We start from the raw sequence: 12,018 nt of genomic DNA on the forward strand, positions 1-12,018 counted from the left end.
CATTTAGGCTATAATTTGCATTAAATGTAATTTTCATTTTTGTTTTATATCAATTAGTAATATAATCATCTAGCCTAATCTGATTGAACGCCTTGGCATATAAAGTTCAGTTCCATTTTTACGCCACCGTCTGTTTTTTGCATCCTTAGACAGTGAAAATCCCCTTGAGAGAACATTATTAATAATAACGTTCCATTTTGCACATTTGTGTTCAAAGTAAGTAGCCTAAGTTCATTTCGGTTCAAAACCTCCGTTGAATTTGTTTCTTAAAAGATTTGCCTCTGGGCAAGTCAGGGTTTGGATATATGTTTTTTTTTTACCTGACAGTAGCCGGTAGCTTACTTGCAGTCATCTGGTCAATCGCACCCCCACCCCCCGCCTGCGAGAGCCACTTGTCATCCGCGCTTACTTGCTGGGACGTCACGCGGCCAGTCTACTCACTGTAAGAGCGAATCGTAAGGGGAAGTCAGGCTGCGAGTTAAAGGATTGGAAACTTCCAACCTTTATGGAATGTTTCATTCAATGGGAGTGAATATTCGGAGGAAGAGAAAATGAGAAGATGTTCCTGTACAGAAGTTTATAAGGCACTTCCGTGCAATACTTAAAATCAAGTCAAGTGTGCGTGGATGTGTATAGGCTATATGGATATTTCTGTCTCCCTGGAGGGATATTGTCTTACTGAAACGACGTAGGCTGGTAAGGAAGTTATGCTACTATATAAAGATTTATGCATGTTGTTTTTAGGGTGTGTACAGTGGTACCTGTGTGTAATCATGGAATTAATCATTTTGGTAGTTGTTTATTTTTAAAATATGAAATACATTTAAAAATGTCCTTTACTGAGGTAGGTCCTTTGGGTAGGCTATAACTGAGATGGAACTATAGTCCGGCCTTTTGTTGATGTGATGCATTTTATTTAAACAACTAATACGGTAGTACCGTTTACGCCTTTTTTAGGACCACACATTTTTTATTTTTAATATTACAGAACAGAACTTTTATCGATTGAATGATTGGTTTCACATATTTAAACCGGAGCAAAGAAGATGATCAAATTAACCCATAGCCTATAGGCTACTCATTAAACGACATTCAAGCGGGCTTATGCCTCAATAAGAAAACAATGGAATGATTTGACAGTATGAGCCATCTGTCACTCCCCTTGATGTTTTAATCATAATATGGCGTAATACAAACTGTTTCGTGGTACCTTCCTATCCCGTGTTGCATCTTGTGCAGCGCCATCTTGTGCCAGTTTGAGATACTGCAACCAACAATAAAGCAGTAAAACAAATATTCTTATTCGTGCTTATTGTATTACTGTTGTATGATAATTGGTAATTTACAGAACATGTAAATTGTTTTACAGAAAACTTTTATTCTTTGCTATGCTATTCTTGACTAACTCTGATGCTCAAAATGATATAAATCACAACAACTAGGCATATGCAATATTAATAATAATGCACTATACATGAAAACCTGCAACCTAAAATTGATTCCCATGACAATTAACACTAAGGTTAGTTTGATGAACAGCAGACTATGAAGCCAAGAAGTGAAAAGATATCAACCTTTTCACAAGTGCCCTCATATGTATGTGTACACGTCCAAATTTCAGAAAGGCAGTTATGTAGACTAGTCTGGAGATCTTTTTCCAAAGCTGGTAAATGCTGTCGATTAGTGTTGCTTTCTGGAAAGCTACTGCCTGTATTGCAAACGAATAAGAAACAGGCTGCGCTAACAAGGTTTCGACAACTTCAAAATGGACCCTTTCTTGCTCTGATGGAATGCTGTGGAATGCTGTTGGGAATCTGCTGAACAGTGCAGCACTGAATGGTGTGTGAGTTTGCATCCTGAGTGAGCACTCATGGGCTCGCTATGTAAGCTCAAATCCAGGCAGGAACCCTGAAACGTGCGTGCTCATTTCTGCGGCCTGATTCCCCCCTCAGCTCCCGCCGCGTGTTTTACACGAGCTCTTCTGCGCTCTGTGACGGCAGCGCAGTTCTCATTGGTCAGTTCGGAGGGCCAGTATCAAGTTCTCTCGGTTTGATAAATAAGTTAGATAAATCAAAGGTGTGAAAGTGTGAAAAGAGACGGTTGAAAAAGCAGTAGCATTTGAGTCATCTTGTGCCACAGACTTCCTGTCCTCACCACCTGTTAAAAAAATTTGCTTAGACGTTTCTATGTGTGCTACGTGCTCCAGTGTTCTTCATTTTGGGCTAGTCCCGTGAAATCTTCTGAGCTAGGAGTCTGTTACTATTCGCTCAGGAGTTTTTAGACTTTGGTCATCATTATGAGGTAGACAAGGTGCTGTACTTTATGTTCACATTTAAATTGCAACAAGTGTGTTTTTTCCCTCGTTTCGTTTTCGGTCATTTGATTAACATTTCTCTTGTCGTATTTCGATGGGGAAAAAGAGCAGTACTTATCATCTTAACAGTGAGCAGGCCCAAAAAGCCCCTTGTGGAATTCCTTCTAATGAAAGAGGTGGACTAGCTACACAGTGGTTCCTTGTACTGTATTCTTCAATCAGTGTTTTATTAAAATTCAGATGCAGTATATGGATAGTAATGTTTGGGCAGCTTGGGCAAATGCAGTGTTTTGATTGGGTACCTACAGAAAAAAGGGTCTAATAGCAAACCTCTGTGGCAGACAATGTATCACTGTTATTTAATCTCACTGAACAGAAGTGCATTGCATTTGCAAAATACTCTGCTTAGAATACAAAGAAGTCACTTTATTTGTGATTTTAGTGTAGTAGCTCTGTCAAGACAAGCATATTGGGGATTTTCATGGCTGCGACAAGGCATCAGCACCATTTCTGAAGGCTTTGCAGTGCCTTGTAAACATGCAAGCTCGTGTCTAGATGCTGCGTGTGTGTTTTTCTAAGAAGTGGAAGACATGATACGGACATCTGTTTCTCAGTTGTACATTTATTTAGAAAATATAAACACTTACCCTTTAAAAGAGGAAGCAACCCCACTGTTTAAAGCACAGTCGAAGGGCGAAGCACAATTGTTAGCAAGAAATCAAATTTGATTTATTTCTGGGCTCAGCTTGTTTTCTTTTCTTTCTTTCAAAATGGATAAATGCTTAAAACCTGCAGAAACGTTGGAGAGCACAATAGCTCTGTTGAAGAGAGTTTGATATTCAGTGGAGTATACTCATGAAACATTTTACAGTGGCACACGCATGATGGAAAATAGCAGCTTATTTGTTTGATTCCCACAGAGTTATTTGTCTTGGAGAAAGGAGAAAGCCTAACAGTTGAACAGGTCAATACGACCCATTCTTCTTTCACAAACATATTTTCTGTTCTTCTTTTTCCCCATTTTTATGGAACCTGCTTCTGTGCTGGTCATGCATTAAATTTGTTCTTAAAATGTATTGCGATGCTTTCAGACTTCTTCTATTTTGGGAGTTTCATATGTGTCAGATTCTGCTCCTGTTGCGCTGCACATGACAGAAGTGTACTTTGTTTCCTCATCAATGTTGTTGTTAGCTGTTAATGTGTTTTCCAGCATATTTAATATATTCAGCGTTTGTGTCCCTTAATCATATTATTAAGAGAGAAAACCGTAATTTGCTACAGCATTAGACTGCTGTGCATGAAAATCACAGGACATCAGCAGTTTCTGAGATACTCAAACCACCCTGTCTGGCACTAACATTTGGTCTGAAAAACAGTTGAACCTCTTGACCACCTCTGCATGCCTTTATGCTGTTATTGATTAAATATATGCATTAACAAGCTGGTGTGCAGGTCTACTTAATAAATTACTCACTGAGTGTATATCCGGAATCCCACTATGTGGCGTAGTATAATAATATAATATATGAATGTTGTACTCCACCTTGCTTGTTTGCACAGCAGTAGTGGCTCGGCCTAGAATTGACACTGATGGCTTACAGTGCCCAAAACACAACGCCACACCCTGTCGTGCTTTGGGTGCACAAAAGAGAACCAGGGGGAATCTTCACTGGCGTAATCCTTGTAGTAGAGAGAGAGAGAGAGAGAGAGAGAGAGAGAGAAGGAGGGTGGGGGATGGAGCAACTGAAACATGATATGGCTTACAGTATGTCCATATAATACCCCATTAAATTTGTGGTGCCCATTTGTCATTTTAATTATACTATGTTTTAACAACATAATTATTTGATGTCGTTAGTGTATGGTATATGTTGTTCTGCTGCTAATGCCTTTTGCATTTTGGATTGGTTGTGCGTGAGTGCGTTTGTGTGTGTCAGAGAGAGAGAGAGAGGGAGAGAAATCATGTGTTCATTGTGGAAGGAGATGAGGCAGGTAGCACTATATCAAGTGTGTTCCTGAAGTTGGGACCAGCCTGTAAACACAAGGCTGTTGAATTTGCATACTGCATTGATTTGAATAACTGCACACGGATTCAGGATTAAATGGGAGGGTTCAGCTTTGCTTCTGAGTGACTTATGCGCATGATTTAAATTATGGATGGAAAGTGATGTATAGAAAACAGCGGTTTTGTTTTTATTTTTACTTATTTTTCCACCCTGGGGGACAGTCCCTTAGTGCAGTGCGATGCCCCTGTCTTTGTTTTCTCCTCTTCTCCCTCTACATGGTTTCAGCATTTCAGATTTAGGGGTGACAAGTGGGTCGTAATCCCATTGTGTGGGTGTAAACACCTTGACGGGTGTGGCAATCGGTAGCCAGCAGCTAACAGGCAAGATATCTGGCAAAATTAGGCCATAAGGAAAGGGTCTGGTAATCTTAAAGGATTAAGAGAGGAGGGGGAGAGGATAGAGGCTGTGCCAGGACGATTAAGTGTGGCGTGTTTGGCAGCAGGGGCCCAGGTCTTGGGAGGAGATTGGTGTGCTTTGGGTTTTCTAGGTTGATTAGGGATTAAGAGCTATATTGTCCTAATTTGTCCGGATTTTGGTTTAAAACCTTTTTTGCACTAAATATGGCCCTGGCCCCATTTTGTAGCTTAGTGCATTTATAAAATTTTAATTAAAAACCATCACTATATACTGCATTAAGTTTATGCTATATTTCCTATTTCATTTTGCATTGGTGATTCAGCCCTTTTATGACATTGTAATTATTATTATTATTATTATTATTATTATTATTATTATTATTATTATTATTATTATTACTATTATGAACTACAAATACTACTAATACTACAAGCAGTATAGAGTATTTATTGTACTTTGTGGATATACATGTCCACCAAATGAACACGTAGAATCAGAATCTTAGTTGTATATATATATTTTTTTCCCTCTAAAATATTCATGAGAAGTAGGAGTGAGTGGAGCCACAATGAGGCTCAGTGCATCCACAGGATGGTATGCTGGTCTGCTATTGACACAGCTGCTGTATCAGTGCACAATAACTTCAGACGTGCGTGATAGCAACTCCCTGGAATTCACAGTGGAATATATAGGCCTATACGCCACCCCCCCCCCCCTCCCTTCATCTCCCTCTCTCTTTTCTTCACTTAAAGCAAAAACCTTGAAAATGATAACTGCATGTCTGTTCTTTGGGGTTGTGAGGTACCTGTCATTGCGCTAAGAATTCCCTTTGATCGTCCCCTCAGCCGAATTCCTTCCTGTGTGGTGCTTAAGGGCGGAGGGTGTTACTGAAAAGCAGACAGGTAGACAGAGCAAGTGACAGCTGTACTGCGCTCAGGCGCGTGTCTTGGAAGGGGGTGAGGACATGACATTTGCCAGGCAGGAAACCTCGCACATTAAAAACGAACCACAGTGTGCAAATGTACAGCAATACATTGCTGGTATTGTTTCGCTTCGCGGATAACTGAATCCTATATCATGTGTTCAGTGTCTCCATTTCCTGATATTTAAACTGGGCTGCTGTGTTCAGATGAACTGCCTTGATCATGGCCAAGACAGTCCTTGCAGAATGGCACCTGTAATCTGCTGAATACAACTGCAGTTTTGGGGCTGTGAAGTGTGTTTGTTGCCTTATAATCACATATAAATATTAATATTAAATAATAGTAGGAATTGTTTCCCCATGCTGCTAAATTACTATGTTGCAAGAGGCTTTTCAAGGAGTTGTGATAAAAGCGATGGGCACTTTAACCTGATTCACCACACTTGAGTTAATCTTAGTTTTTTGTTCAATTTTGTTCCTCAACTGCCAGGTGACATTGAATGCTTGGCTACCCATAGTTACTTTCATATCCTTTAGATGTAAAGGAAGCTAAATGTGCATTACACTGTAGCTTTAAAATGTGAAATGTTCTTCCTGACCCAGTCTATGCCTTAAAGATGTGAACTATTTTTTATTTTGCCATAATTCATTCAAATGCTTTCTATTTTAAAATGACTACTGCTTTCAGATATCTATACTTATTCTTGTATTATGGTGGATTTTTCTCCACTTAGCGGTAAGTGAAATGTATACTGAAGTGAAATGTATATTGAAGGAGTGATTTATATTGTATGAAAAAGTTAACTGTGGTGCCATTGAAAGCCTAATCTCCAGTTTTGTTCTATATAAGAAAAAAAAGTGTTTCATTCTTGAGTTTTTATTTTTGCATAACTTTGGTTAATGTGGCATTTGTGTGCATATCTCGTGGATAGTTGGCGTAGTCTTGAGTGAGATTAAGTGATTATGAAGCTGTGTCGTGTGGCAGCAAGCTGGAATTCTTTCAGGGCCCAGTTCCTGGTCAGCCCCGAAATGCCACCAACATGCTCATTGATTTCTTTCCACTCTACACACCGTTCAATAGACTAATTACAATATAAACAGAGTTAATTCAACAAAGCCCATTTTCTCCCAGAATGGTAACAAGCGGAAATTAATTCATTTAAAGCTTGGCTCAATTGTATCTTGTTTTTTTCTCATTTTTGGCAACAATATTGAGCAGCATATAATATAATTCCGATAAGAAAACAATTGAAGCTCATCTGCTGATTAGGTAGATCTATCAAAGAAAATGATGTATGATATTCTTATATCCACTATCCAGCAATAATTGATGGACATGCACATAATATCAGGGGTACATGAACTGTGGCTGTGACTGTGTATGCTTGTGAAAAGGAGAGTATGTGCACATACAAGACCTGTGATATCTGTAGTATATAAGATTGCTAAACAAATGAGTTGTGTAAATGACATTCAGAAATGTTCACAACTTGACGACCAGTAGATGCTGCCAATGTGACTCCACAGTATGAATAATTAATGTCCATGTAAATCACAAGAACAGGAGGCAGGCCAGTTGTGAAGTATCTTCCTTTCCCGTGACATCACCCCTGGTCCTGCTCCGAAGTCCTCGGTTTTCCAACAGGTGTCTGGTCCGTTGTCGCGAGCAGCGAGGAATCTGTTGTCGCAAGCAGTGAGGAATGTGTTGTCACAAGCAGCGAGGAACGAGTTGTCAAAAGCAGTTACGAACGGTTACGCGCTCGCGGAAAGAGGCAACAGGTGGCGGCGGCCGCTGCATGGCTGCCGTAATGAATGCCACGGTGCCCTTGTCTCTCTCTCTCCGCAGTGTTCCCCTCTGTAGTTCTCTCCTTCCACAGCGCCTCCTTCATATTTCATGAGGTCTGCGCGTGAAACCGGGCGCCGTGCGGCGACAGCTAAGCTCACGTTGCAGGCCCCAGACCCCGTCTGGCTCCACCGCAAAGGCCGCCAAAAAGGTTGCGAAAGGGGCGCGGGCAACAAAGGAGACCGCCCACCGAGTGCCTGCAGTGACGGACTCTTCCCCTTTCCGCGGGCCTTCGGGTCTCCCCTGCCGCCATCTCGGGAAATTGGCCGGACTCCGTTTTCAGAGATACCGTCCCCCTGAAGGGCACCGATACGGCACCGATACGGCACAGATGCCGCATCGAAAAAAAAAAAAAAAACACGCTACAGTATGGAGATTCAGGTTTTGTCAGCATAGCAGATTTTTTTGTTTAACTGTACAAACACGACGAGGTGCAGTAATTAACCGCTCTCGCTGTGTGGCTGTGCCGCACAGTGGGGGTGATTACCATAATTAGATTAGCTATAATTATTACCATAATTAGATTAGCCCTACTACAGTAGCTGAGAATCCTGCTTTTTTTTTTCTACTAGAAGATTCATTTGGGAGCGCATCTACTCGTTGGGTTCCAGATTGCTTTGGCCCATTGATTAAGAACAACAAGGATGGTGTAATTACTTCAGCGAAAATCCGCCAATGTAATGAGATGGCTCAGCAACAAGGTCTTTGGCTGCCCTGAGCGGATGTGTGCTGACCAAATATGTGTCACTAGCACACACCCACAGGACACCCGGCAGTCTGGCACGGATCTCTTCTGCGTGTGCTCCCGCAGTATTTAACCACGATAATACGAATGCGCGCTTAGCAATAACTAAAATGGTGGAAATGCGCAATGGGAATTTTTGCTTTCCATTCCTCCTGCTACTTCCCTACCGTGACTTGCTCGCATTGGCTCAGTGGGATTTCATGTTGTGGGGTTTTAAGGCCGGTCCAGCTGGACATCTTCAGTGTGAACCAGATGGATTATGGGGCTGTAATCCTGTCCTTTCCAAGGAGTGGACTAAACACCTAGCGGGGGTTTACCGCCCTGTAGCGCCCCCAAATCTTTGGCCGCACAACCGAAACGCGTGCCGCTGTTACTGCTGGCCTGTCCTCCCGGCAGGACCGGCTCATTTGCAGGGCTGCTAATTTCACTGCTGGGGTCTCATAGGCCTATATAGCATTAGCTGGTTTCATGAAGAATTGGTGCCTTTGGTGTCTGTAATTGCTAAATTCCTTAAAGACCACCACCACAGCAGTGTTTGCATGACCAAAGCATGGATAGCTATGTAGCTGTGTAGCTGTGTTTGTTGGTCTATGCTGCTTAAAGACTCCTGGGCCGCACACTCTGAAACATCAGGCGAAAGGGTTCAATTTCTAAGTATGATACTGATGTACACTTGAGAGGGACGTAGCCAGTGTGTGTTCTTCGGTAATAAGTCAGCTGTTAACTGAATAACGAAATATCTCAGATTTCACATTTGACACCAGCCAAAGATAAATATAGCTGCATGACACAATGTTGAATTAACCTGATAGCTGCTTGCCTTTGTGGTATTGTAGTACTAACTTTCTTTGTGAAGGCACTGTTGGTTTATCATCCAGTTGTAGCACTTACCAAATACATTTTGCACCCAGTGAAATCCTTGCAAATTATTGAAACTTGTTGGATGTGAAAAGATTTGTCAGAGCAAGAGCGACAAAACTGGGAGATGCTAGAATGATACGGCTGTCTGAATAATACAGCGCAACAGTCTCGAAAGGTTTCTAGGCAACAAGTAATCATCCAGTAGGGTGAATGTGGTCGTTAGGCAGGGATGTCACTCTGACCTTGCTGTAAAAGTGGGGTTGGAAGAGAGGGGAGGGGGGGTGTCATTGCCATAGCACCAGATTCAAGGTTGAGGGGTGGGATGGACACAGAGAGGGTTAGCACTCCTTAACGCTACTATGTTTATCTAGCCCTCCCAGAACGTCCAAGCTCTGAGACAGTTCCGTTCCTAGAACACACGTCATTATCACACGCAACTGTGTGGTAAACGGAATATGGAGGTCATTGTCGGCCTGATCGACATTCTTTCCGTGGCCGCGCGTGTTTGGAGTTCACACCTGGAGATCATCTCCTAATGCTAACCCTCCATCTATCATAGGGGCTGTTAAGATGCCTGAGTGATTTGATTCTCTCATACATTTTCCATTCATTGCACATAATAAAAATAGGAATATTATCTACTCTTTACTTTTTCGAAGAACAGACATTGCCTTCAAACATCTCATTTAAAGGTCTAAAACCAGTTCAACAGTGGTGTTCCTTAGCTCTGCGGATTTTGACTTTGAAGTGAGTGGCCGGCAGCAGTGGTGGTCGGCAGAACTTGTCCCTCTAAATTGTAGGAAAACAAAAAACTGGAAAGATAATACATAACCTCCCACACCTTTAATGGGGCAAAAATGCAAGCCTGGCCTCCCCCTGGTCCCCCTAGCCCGTGCTCACACATTGTGTCCAGATGGGTACGGGAGACCAGGGGCCTGATCCCAGGCCACAGCAGAGCAGGAGAAGCAATAAAAGCGGCTGTTGGAAAGCCAGCCCTCTGTTTGCTTTGCTTTCAGCAGGAAAATAAGATTTCACAGTATAGGGTTACCTGACGCAGGCTGGCTTCAGCTTTTCTTACACGAGTACTTCATCTCGCTTTCTCCCGACAGAGGTGACTGTGCCCTGCTGCCCTGTTTAACATGAGCTGCTTTTGGAGGTAGTAGTAGTAGGCCGCATAAGTGGGAGATTTTCTATGATGATAATAATGGCAGGAGATGGATGTGTTGTCCTTTGAACTGCTCAATTGAGTAATGAGTAATATCCATTAGAGATTTTAGACTTTTCAGCTGAGACAAAGAGCTGACCACTACAGTTGCCTGGATCTAGAAATCAGGAGCCTTGTTGTCAGACTGCTAATGATCTAGTCCGTGTCATAACACCCCTCAAGGTCATTGGTGTAGACTGGGTAGGGCAAGCAGTGCACCATGCTGAGGAGCTCTCTTAGCCTTGCTACCTGTATTAAGAAAGGCTGTACAGCATCAACAAAAATTCATCCTTTACAGCAAGCAATTGTCACAGATGACTTTCAGTAGAGTGTGTAACTCTGCCAGCACTATGCAGTTGTGAAGATATGCCCGTTCCACACAAAGGATAGTCGCCAAAAGTTCATTTCTTCCATTCCATGTCTCATTGCCAATTAGTTTCACATAAGGATCTATGTACAAATGTATTTATCTCAAACCTGGGCAGGAGACATTCTTGTTCAAATTCTTGCCAACATTTTAGCCGGTTTGGCTGGAAATGAGCTCTCCAGAACCCCCAATTTGGGCCAATATTATAGGGTTTGCCGATAGGCACACAACATTTCACAGTGTTACATGAATGCCTCCTGGTTAACCTTTCCACAAAGTTTTGGGGTATTACGTGAATACATTTGGAGGTTATATGTTTTTTGTGAAAATCTATGCCCACCACCACAGACAGAAGGGGGTGAAAATATGACCTCCGTCAACAGGATTGTACATTGTATTACACTTTATTAATTACCAACCAGTAGACTTTCTCACTGGTAGAGGGACATTAGAATGATTAAAGGAGCAGTTAATGGAACTGTTAATGTTCCTTATGGTTGGATATTTTGTTGTACCTCTTCTGTGACAATGCTTTTCTTGAATGAATGTTAGGACATGGAATTACAGATTCCATATCTGCTGAAAACTGTGGTGCATGAGTCTGTGGTCTGACTACTGTATTCTGATATACTGTAGAAAACAATCTTTCTTTTATTTTCATTCTGACCTCCAGACATCTCACCCTTGGAAAAAATATTTCCGTCTGGGAAATTACGTTACCTGGGAGAATTCCCTTGAACTTTGTGGTTCGTCAATTCACAAATGTTAGGGAGTTTGTGATGCGATAATGCAAATTGCTGAACTTCACTTCCGCCTGTTGTGCAGATTTGTGACAGACTTCTAACCACGAGCGGGTATCGGGGGCAGGTGAATGCTTTGGGCTATTGAGTCTGTGGTTTATCTGACCTGCGTGGGCCATGCTGTAGCAGTAGTGTAATGGGGAGAGATTACCTTGGAGAATGGGTAGTGAGATGATGTGAGGAATGATCGGCTGAGATAACCTGGGGAATCATGGCTAACATGTTTAGCAGGATGACCAGGATTATATTCATGACTCAGGGAGGGTTTAGTGAGGTGGCCTTTGAAAAAAATGAGATTCCCAGGGGATTGGTTAGAGGGCTACCCTGGGGGAATGACTGGCACACTGGTCTGAAGTGTGGGTACTCCCTAACTGATGATGACTCTGGCCTTGGCCTGTGGAATAACCCCGCGGCAAAAGAAGAGCGATCATCTAAGACAACCTGCCCGCAAGAACATAATCCCTGTCTCCAACCACTGTGCTTTATTTAGATTGCAAGCTAATGTCCTGGGATTATGCTCAGATTGCCCCCAGAGCATC

General features: G+C 42.2%; 1 protein-coding gene across 1 annotated transcript in view; it reads left to right on the forward strand.

Annotated features, from left to right (window-relative positions):
- The first annotated feature begins 453 nt into the window (after positions 1-453).
- Positions 454-12,018, forward strand: part of znf516 (zinc finger protein 516) — a 47,685-nt gene continuing 36,120 nt past the window's right edge. The window contains exon 1 of the mRNA XM_061242136.1: positions 454-696. The gene's annotated coding sequence lies outside the window, so the exon portion shown is untranslated. The remainder of the gene's footprint in view (positions 697-12,018) is intronic.

The sequence above is a fragment of the Conger conger genome, chromosome 1 (genome assembly GCF_963514075.1).
Source record: "Conger conger chromosome 1, fConCon1.1, whole genome shotgun sequence".
In the NCBI taxonomy this organism is placed as follows: Eukaryota; Metazoa; Chordata; class Actinopteri; order Anguilliformes; family Congridae; genus Conger; species Conger conger.